Source organism: Xyrauchen texanus, chromosome 12 (assembly GCF_025860055.1).
Source record: "Xyrauchen texanus isolate HMW12.3.18 chromosome 12, RBS_HiC_50CHRs, whole genome shotgun sequence".
Classification (NCBI taxonomy): domain Eukaryota; kingdom Metazoa; phylum Chordata; class Actinopteri; order Cypriniformes; family Catostomidae; genus Xyrauchen; species Xyrauchen texanus.
Window position 1 is genome coordinate 32,870,729 of NC_068287.1, and position 11,004 is coordinate 32,881,732.

At 36.4% G+C, this 11,004-nt stretch overlaps 1 pseudogene; it reads right to left on the bottom strand.

Annotated features, from left to right (window-relative positions):
- Nucleotides 1–1,118: 1,118 nt before the first annotated feature.
- Nucleotides 1,119–5,897, bottom strand: LOC127653118 (ADP-ribose pyrophosphatase, mitochondrial-like; annotated as a pseudogene).
- Between the last annotated feature and the right edge of the window lie 5,107 nt (nucleotides 5,898–11,004).

Genomic DNA, 11,004 nt, shown 5'->3' on the forward strand with positions numbered 1-11,004 from the left:
TTTGTCCAGGGCATTGACTGTGCTCATGTCTTGCCCAACACTTTTACAGTCAAAGACACGAGCACCTAATGCGAGTTTACACTAAAACATTTTAAGCCCGATTTTCACTGGCCGACAGTTTTTTGGAGATCGCCGACAAAAACCTGAAATCATAGGCATTGACCGACGTACGAATGCAATGTATGAATTATAAATGATGCTATTTCAGAGAAGCACCGACGCATCGCCGATGTCAGAGAGATATCTAGGATGTTAAATATCTGGACCTGTCTGCGATTCCAAATCGTGCAATGTGAAATTTTGACTGAATACAACTGCAGCTTTGACCTACAGCCAATGAGAGAGCAAGAAACGGGACACAGGAAGTTTCAGTGGGAGGAGTCCTGATGTACCTGCAACAGAACATCATCTAGCATGGCTGCGGTATCAAGAAAGTCTCATTGGAATGGAGGAAACATTTGTGGAACATTGGCAGGAGCACCAGCGCCTATTTTATGTTTCATCTGAACTGTAGCACAACTGGGTGGAGACAGAGAAGAGTTGGAGAGAAACTGCAAATTCTTTTGGACAGTCAGGTAAGCAAATAGGTAGATTTATCAGTAGGAGATACTTTTTCATATTGTAACCAATAAAATATATGATGTCTCTAGGCGATTAAAAACATACACATCATATTCTGAAATGCATAACATATGATGATGCATTTGTTTTCGTATCTCTTATCACTACTCCACTAATTTGGAGTCCAGTCGTCGGGGATTCGTCAATAGTAAAATGTTTGTAATGTGTTCACCCCTATCGCCGATTCGTTGTGTAATTTGAAAACACTATGACTTCCATGACAAGACAGACAGATGTGTAATATGAACGGTACCACGATCCGATGTCTTTTAAAGTCGTGTAGTGTGTAGGAGGCATAAGTCTTTCTGTTTTACAGTTAATTCTTAAGTAGTTTACAAAATATATGACTACCATGTTTCATATACCTTGCTCTAGTTGCTAATAGGAGTAGCTATATGATGAAAAGTGCTTCAATCACTTTTAAGTAATTGTCCCTAAAATATTGAATCATGGCATAACTGGCAAAAGGCAAAACAACACACAGAATAAGTGTTGAAAGTTTATTTTTCTTTGGTTATTACAGAGAAAATTATTATTCAGGTAGTAGTGTTTATTTCAGTTGAGTAACAGTAATAATTCCATATTATTAATAATAACTGTGTGAAAGTGTCCTTCATTTTCAGTTGTCATGCTTTTTATTAGATTTTAAGAAAGTTCACAAATAAATAAATTTAACAATTCTTTTTGGAATGCATGCTTTGGCAGTGTTGTGCCAAATGGGTTTCACTTCATATTAGGTTTCAATTCTTCACATTATGCTTCTGACAAATAAGATTTCCCTTCATTTATGACATGACCGAGGACAGAAAGGCAATTTTCCTGCTACCAGTGGGCGTTTCTTTCCTTGGCAACTGTCTCCAAGAAATGCAAGTGACTTGCATAAAGGGCCAGGGAGGAGTCAACATCAATCCAGCTCACTTGACCTGCATCATCGCCTGCTTGCAACGGAAGCTCACTAACACTATTGCCTAGATGAAAATTATTTAATTAAATATCTGGGGTAGAAGAGTCTGCTTTATTATTTGTTTTTCTGAAAATATACTGTTTTTGACAATTACCTGATTCATCATGGAAGTTCACTGCAACTGTCTCCATCCAAGCATTATCTGTGTTTCTTGGATCATCTACATAACCTTTATACACCTATGTAAAAAACATTGTGTTTTATAGCACTTAAACAAATTTCTCACTTAAACACTTATAACACACCACACAGTCTCACCTGAAGACCTGATGAGTTGAAAAGTTCATTGATCCGCTTTTGGATCTCTTCCCTGCCACTTAGAGATGATTGCAGAGAGTTCATTGCCTCTTCTGAGAACTCCCGCTGCAATGTTTGAGAAATGCGCTCTCCAGGGTCCACCATGCCCTGAACACAGAATAACAAAGATGATAACCAATACACTAGGCATATAAGCATTTTCATTTAAACAATTAATGGGATTTTTAACAAGACATTTAAAGAGTAAGAGTAATCTGATAAGAGTAATTTGTCTGTGACTTGGACAACACTAGTTTCACTTTGTTTGTTTTAGAGTGCAGCCAGCAAATAGAAAGTTGTCTTGGCATTATTTAGTCTTGTTTTGGCATTATTTAGTAGTACACTTCTTTTTTTTTTTTTATCTCTTCACATTCAATTCATACTGCAAATTTCTTTTTGCCATGGTGCTGTAGATTCAGTTGCGAACTAGAAGGGGAGCACTGCTGCTGAACAGAAAACACTGCCATAAATACATTTAACATGCCTGGCACTGGTGAATATTTACTGGACTCATGATTCAATTATGATTCAAAGGGTAACAATTTGATTATAAAATGATTCTTTTTTAAGTTTCTTCCAAATGTATTTTTTACTCTCTATTTTTTCCCTTTCAGCTTTTTATTTAACAGCTTTTTTTTGTGTGTGTAATGTAAACGAGTCACATTACATAAACTGGCCATTTACATTCAGTGTGAGCTGTGAACAAAACATGGAACATCCAAAAGATGTGAGGGTTAGAATTAAATGAAAACATCACCAACATCTCCTGAACTTTCTTCTGTGTATTCCCCCGTTGTGTGCAAATCAGTGCAATAATGAGTTTGAGCTTATCTTTCATGTTGTTTGTTAGCTTGTTATCACGAATAAACTCTCCCGTTCTATCGGCAAGGGTTTGTGATAGAATTTCAAAATCATAGATAGTGTATGCACTTAACTCGTGTCTGTTTCTTGACATCTGTCTTTGGCATGCACCACTGCTCTGCCGTGATTTAAACTGAACTCAGAAACGATTCTGATTCTTTTGAGAATCGATTCAGAATTGTTTGAGAATCGTGATGCTTCGCTGAAATTTTACCCCACCCCTAGTTTATACTGCCCTAAAACTGAAATGCTGTAACTACGGCAACACTGAAACAGAAAAGATATGTAATTTCAATGTGTAATTTAAAATGGTCACACTCCCAGAATCTGAGCATAACTGAGCCAAGCTTGTCTTTCACAGAACAGATAATTTCCTAAGAGGCCCAATTACAGTCTTAACTAAAAAATGTTTTAGTGTATTTACTCCAATTTTTTTTTTACATGGCAGTATATTCACCCCTGGGATGGCCCATTCTCCACAGTCAATCCTCTTGATGGACACAAACTGAAGCATGGGTAGTTGAGAGATAGTGTGGTGGACAGGCTGTCCAGCAGAGTCTCTCTTCCACCTGTAGGAGGCCACAGGAAAGATGTTAATGGAATAGTTCACCCAGAAATGTGACTTACTTTCTTCTGATGAACACAAACAAAAGATTTTTAAGAGAATATCTCAGCTCTGCAGTTCCATTCAATGCAAGTGAATAGTGGCCAGAATGTTGAAACTCCAAAAAGCACATAAAGGCAGCATAAAATTAATCCATACGACTCCAGTTATCCAATATTCCATGTCTTCAGAAATTATCTGATAGGTGTGGGTGAGAAACAGATCACCATTACGTTTTTTTCTTTACAATAAATTCTCCTCCCCACCCACTAGGTGGTGATCTGCATGAAGAATGCAAATCACCATAAACAAAAGAAGAAGAATTCTTAGAAGAGAAGAGAGTGAAAGTGGACATTTATAGTAAAAAAATTATGAAATATCGATCTGTTTTTCACCCACACCTAAGACTCCTATATCATATCCTGCCTTTATATGCTTTTTGGAGCTTTAAAGTTCTGGTCACCATTCACTTGCATTGAATGGACCATCAGAGCTGATATATTTTTCTAAAAATCTTTGTTTGTGTTCAGTAGAAGAAAGAAATCCATACACATCTGGGATGGCATGAGGGTGAATAAATGATGAGAATTTTCATTTTTGAGTGAACTTTCCCTTTAATGCAGAGGCTCTAAACCCTGTTCCTGGAGCCCCCCAACACTCCACACCTGATTCAACACATCAGTTTGTTAGCGGAGACTCAGTTTCAGAAAAGGGAGATATACAAAATGCTCCAGGAACAGGGTTGAGAACCACTGCAACGTAATGGGTTTTAGAAGAGAGCTGACAATGGTAGTGCTTGAAGCATCCAAATCTTGACACATTGCACAATGAATACCTGGCATGCATGACTGCATACGAGACCTTTAAAATGCAGAAAACAATACATGGATTTAAGTTCATTCACATGGGAGAGTTTGCAGATAAAGGGTTACAGAATGGCGGGTAGGTGAAATAAGTGTGAAAGTGGAGATACCAGCTTTACTAGTATGCTTTATAATAAACACTTAAGTACCTGGTAACTATTGGGTCAGCAGCGTGGTTAGGACCCCACCTGCCCAATAGTCCTCTGCCTTTCAGTCCAGTTCTTCCATGTGGATTTCTGAGAATGATTTATAATGAATAAACACACTAATATGAGGAAAAGATTCCTTATGTTCTAAATATTATAAATACTCCAATAACTGGGATAACATAAACTTTTAATGTTTCACTCACAGTGGACTGCCACTCTGTATAAGATATGGGCCCTCATGGCTCCTCCTGTCGACAGATCCATCCAAAGAATTGAACAGTGGGGAAAATGCCCTTAAGGAAGTGTAAATAGTTAATAATTAAACATTTTTATTTTAAAATATTATCATAAGATCAACTAATATTGTTTAATTCTGTTACTTGTGTACATCTAGTGCATTCAAAAATGAGTAAGAAAAAGTTCATCAATTACATCTAGAAGTGTCAATAAATCAATAGATTAAAATACTTATTACAATTAATTTTGTGATTCCAGATGTTTCAGGAACTGTCAGTTCCTTATATGTTTTTTCTATGTTTATATTAGGGCTGTCAATAAATGTATACATGGTATACCAATTAATTAATTGAATTAATCACATACATAAATATTTGCTGAAAAAGACCCTCAAATAGCAATAATTTAATATAGCCCTGTGGAGAAAACAGGTAGTACTCCATGCTTGAATTGCTTAAATGGAAGGAATATTCCTTATTATGGTCCGGGACATGATTCATTTTTAAATGCTTTATTTTTCGCATTGTTTATATGTTGTATTCCTACATCATGATTTTAACCTATGAAGTTATAATATTTCATTATATATATTATAATGAAATATGGGTCTCGGCCATCTGGATGAGAACCACTGTTTTATCCTATTTTATTTTTTACTCACCCAATATCTGGATCAGCCCAAACAGGCTTCTCCTGCACAATGTGGGCGGCGGTATAGTTAACAGGGCTATACTGGGGCCAGTCTGTGTCCCAGTCTACTTTGTCATCAGGGACTGGAAATCGGCTTGTGTCTGAGCCGGGATATACTGGGCAACGAGCCTTGATGTGCGCGGCTGACGGCATGTAGGCAGATCTGGATGCACAGAGACCGGAAAAGTGGCTAATGCTGTTTTTTCTGCTGAAACAGGTATTAAGAAACTATTAATTTAAGCATGAAGTGGTGATTGCACAAGTCGGTGATTCTTATAAGAAATCTACATCTGATGTGATGTCCCTGTCACTTTATCACTTTTAAATACTTGAAGCTGTCAGGGGAGGAGTGGGCTACTACACGAGAAAGCACAAAAAAGCATGTTCGCTAAGAACTGGACAAGCATATACCCGTCAATCTCAATGTCACTCTGTGTGATCTATCGCAACTACAGCTTCAGAATTTAATAGAATCATAATTAAAGGTATTTACATACCAGGTTCCACTTGTTCCAACGGCGTATGAAGCCCAATAATAGCCGATCGCTAGATGCCCTATGCAACGAAGCAAACCAGTTCCGGGAAAGTGATTTCATTCCAATTGAATACGGAATTCAAAGCAGCAGTAACCAGGAAGCAAGCCAGGGGTATCTGCCCATCATTTGTAGTGACGTAATTCATGCGACCTGACCGGCTGTAATGCTCATAAACACAAAAGCAATTAAAACGGTTTCTATATGTGAGTCCTTCAGTATATTTACATAATGTTTAGCCTTCCCCCCTGGCTGTATTTTTCTCTCTTTATATATGTATTATTGTAGTTTTGATTGTACATTGACTTTGTTTGTTTGTTTGTTTGAAGCTTAATAATATATATATATATATATATATATATATATATATATATATATATATATATATATATATATATATATATATATTAAATGCTAATAAACACATGAACTGTGAGAGGTGCTGCATGTTATGATTTGCAGATCTCACTACTACACAATTATATATCTTGACAATCAGTGTTGGGTAAGTTATTCTAAAAATATATATATATATATATATATATATATATATATATATATATATATATATATAATAATTGCTAACTAAATCGTCTACAGTGTAAAAAGATTACTGTACTAATTACTCTGTCTGAAAAGCAATTGCATAACTTATTACTTCACTGCATGCACAATTATTAGGCAAATTGTATTCCTAAGGATTCATTTTATTGTTGAACAAAACAATGCTCTCAGCCAATCCAAAATTTTATTGAACCTCAAACCTGAATGTTTAACAAAGAAAAAGAGAGTTTTGTCTTTATCAGGAGAATATATAAATGTGCACAATTATGAGGCAACTAAATTAGAAAAATAATTTCTCCTAACTCAACTGTTTATTCTAAATTGTTAGAGCCAGTATAACAAATAAGTAACTGAATATGACAATTAAATTACATTTTTGGCCTTTCAAAAATATTCAGACAACAATAAAGCCACCCTTCTTTTCAATAACTGCCATGAGCCTTCCATCCATGGAGTCTGTCAGTTTCTTGATCTGTTCATGATCAACTTTTCCAAATGCTGTTCAAAGAGGTGTATGGTCTTCCCTCACTGTAAATCTCACATTTGAGAAGGGCCAACAAGTTCTCAGTAGGGTTTAAGTCCGATGAGGAATTGGGCCAAGTCATTATTTGGGTGTATTTGAGGCCAGTTTATTGTCCTGCATAAAGATCATTGCCTTCTTGAATGCTGAGGACTTCTTTCTGTACCACTGCTTGAAGAAAGTACTTTCCAGAAACTGGCAGTAGGTTTGAGAGTGGAGTTTCAGTCCAACTTCAACTTGAAAGGTCCAACTACCTCATCCTTAATGATAGCAGCCCATAACAGTTCCCCTCTTCCACCTTGCCTGCACCTGACTCAAAGTGGTGCCCTGTGTCCATTAGCGATCCAGCTACGGGCCCATCCATGGTCCATCAAGAGTCACTCTCATTTCATCGGCCCATAAAATCTTCATGTATTTCTTTGCCCAATCTTGATGCTTTAGCTTGTGAATATATTCAGTAGTTGTCATGTTTCAGCCTTCTTGACCTTGGCAATGTCTCTAAGCACTTGGCACCTTGTATTCCGGACACTCCAGGTAGGTTGCAGTTCTGGAATATGGTGGCACTGGAGGATAATGGGTTCCTGGTAGCTTCACGTTTAATTCTTCTCAAGTCTTTTGCAGTTAATTTGCGCCTTTTCTTCTCCATGTGTTTTTTGTACCTCAGTTGACTATTTGCAACAAAACGTTTGATTGTCCAGGTGTCATGCCTCAATAGTTTAGCTATTTCAGGAGTGTTGCATCCATCTGAAATGCATTTTACAATTTTTAAATTTTCAGTGTCAGTTAAATCTCTTTTTTTTGGGCCATTTTACCTGATGAAATGAAGCTGCCTAATGATTATGTACACCTTGATATAAGGTGTTAGCCAGGTTCGCCACACCCTCCCTCAATACACAAATACATATCACCTGAAAATGATTGAATCCAATAAGCATTTAAGTTTATATGATTTGGAGTTGGAACATGTGCATGGAAATAATGATAAAATCAGAATACTCACATGCCTAATAATTGTGCACTCAGTGTAATTACTTTCTAAAACCCTTATCAACCTCGACCAGATGAAAACTACATGGGTAGACATGAAATTATTCTGTAATTCTTTTAAATAAATCATATAAAATCAAATACATTATTAATTAACTGGCCAAAGAATTTAAGGGGGCAGCATTAAATTAGAAAACATATATTTTAACAATAGACGTTAAATTTTGATTTTAAATACATGTTTTATATAGAATTGTTCTGTAGTCTATACAGTATTTAAAAATTAAGAGTAATCCCTTGCTTTACTTTTTTAATGAAAAGTAATTTAATTACATTAATTAATTACTTAGGAATGCATTACACCCAACACTGATGACAGTATACTGTAGTTAGCATTGGCGCAATATAATGGACATAATGCAGACCTAATGACATGCATCGGTGCCTAATGTAGTAGTTTCAATCTGACGGACACAAAAATCAATAGAAACAAGTAAAAAATTATATTTTGCATATAGAAAATTAAGCCTGTTTTTAGGGTCATATTTTACCCCCAAACTATTTTTTTCTATGCTAAAAAAGATTATGATATTCTCATTACCACAATGTGAAGAAAAAAAATAATAAATTGTGACATAATTATAAAATATATTAGTGCTCTGTTGGCATTGCCTTTAATTTTCTTGGAATTTATGTTTTTTTTTTTTTTAAATCATTACAACAGACATAATCTTTTTTCCCCTGTAATACAGTAAAAAAAAAAACATGTTATGATAATGAGAATGGATGAGTAAATGTAAGCGTCCTGAACATAATGTGGCAGGGCGGAGGGCGGGGCCGTGATCATACACATCCAGTCATTTATCAGGCTAATTAAGCCTCGGAGAGGGATAAAGGCCGATGGCAGACGGTGGTGCGACGAGAGAGAGAGAGATAGTTTACGGACATGTCCGTCTCTCGTCGCACCACCGTCTGCCATCGGCCTTTATCCCTCTCCGAGGCTTAATTAGACTGATAAGGGTCCGGGTGTGTATGATCACACCCGGCCCCGCCCTCCGCCCTGCCACATTCACATTATAGATACTTAAAGGGATAGTACACCCAAAAATTTCAATTATCTCATCATTTACTCAACCTCATGCCATTCCAAATGTGTATGACTTTCTTTCTTCTGCTGAACACAAACCAAGATTTTAGAAGAATATTTCAGCTCTGTAGGTTCATACAATGCAAGTGAATGGTGGCCAGAACTTTGAAGGTCCAAAAAGCACATTATAGCAGCATAAAATCCACAAGACTCCAGTGGTTTAATCCATATCTTCAGAAGTGGTAGGTGTTGGTGAGAAACAGATACATTTTTAAGTCCTTTTTTACTCGCGGAATCTCCATAAGAGGGCAGGGTTACTCCGGAAAGGGGTCATCACTTCCACTCATGGTTAAAGGAATGTTCCAGGTTCAATACAAGTTAAGCTCAATCAAAAGCATGGCATAATGTTGATTACTGCAAAAAAATTATTTACTCTAATACTGGGTTACTTTTATGCTGCTTTTATGTGATTTTTGGACCATCAAAATTCCTGATCACGTTCACTTTCATTGTATTGATATACAGAGCTGAAATATTTTTCTAAAAATCTTCATTTGTGTTCTGCAGAAGAAAAAAAGTCATAAACATCTGGGATGGCATGATGGTGAGTAAATGATGAGAGAATTTAAATTTTGGTGTAAAATAACCCCCCCCCCCCCGATTTCAAATCTCCCGTTTATGTCAAAAATACTAGAAAAGGTAGTATCCTCCCAAATATGTTCATTTCTACAGAGAAATAGTATATACGAAGAATTTCAATCAGGATTTAGGCCTCATCACAGTACAGAGACTGCACTTATCAGAGTTACAAATGACTTGATTTTATCAACTGATCGCGGCTGAATTTCTCTTCTAGTGCTTTTAGATCTTAGTGCTGCATTCCACACGATAGATCACGACATTCTCTTGAATAGGCTAGAGAATTATGTTGGCATTTGTGGACTTGCATTAGCATGGTTTAGGTCCTATTTAGCAGACTGCTACCACTTTGTCTATGTAAATGATGAATTGTCAAACCAAACATAAGTAAAATATGGAGTGCCACAGGGATCAGTTTTAGGGCCTCTGCTTTTCTCCATGTATATGCTTCCCCTGGGAGATATTATCAGGAATCGTGGAATAAGTTTCCACTGCTATGCCGATGACACACAACTTTATATTTCTTCAAAACCTGATGAGATTTCACGATTCTCGAAATTAGCATGTATCAATGAAATAAGATTGGATGGCCAGAAATTTCCTTCTACTCAATTCTGACAAAACAGAGGTTCTAATTATTGGACCAAAAAACTCAAAAAATAAGCCACTAAAATATAATTTGACTCTCGATGGATGTACTGTTACATCATCTTCAACAGCGTAAGAACTTAGGTGTTATATTTGAAACCAATCTGTCCTTTGAAAATCAAATTACCAGTGTTTGTAGATGAGAGAATTTTCATCTTCCACCATTCTTCCACCTAAGAAATATTGCTAAATTACGGCACATGCTCTCTGTTGCTGATGCCGAAAAATTAATTAATGCGTTCATGACCTCAAGACTAGATTATTGTAATGCATTACTGGGAGGATGTCCAGCTAAATAAATAAATAAACTTCAATTGGTTCAAAATGCAGCAGCCAGAGTGATAACGAGAACCAAGAAATATGATCATATTAGCCCCATTTTATCATCGTTACATTGGCTACCTGTAAAATTCCGTATTCATTTTAAAATTCTGTTAACTACGTACAAAGCTTTGAATGGTTTAGCTCCACAGTACTTAAGTGACCTTCTACCACGCTATATTCCATCACGTTCATTACGATCGCAAAATTCTGGCCTATTAATAGATCCTAGAATATCAAAATCCACTAAAGGAGGAAGATCCTTTTCAAATTTTGCTCCTAAACTATGGAATAGTCTCCCTAACACTGTTCGGGAATCAGACACACTCTCTCAGTTTAAGTCTAGACTAAAGACATCTATTTAGCCAGGCATACACCTAATTTATCCCCCAACCCACAATTAGGCTGCTTTAGTTTAG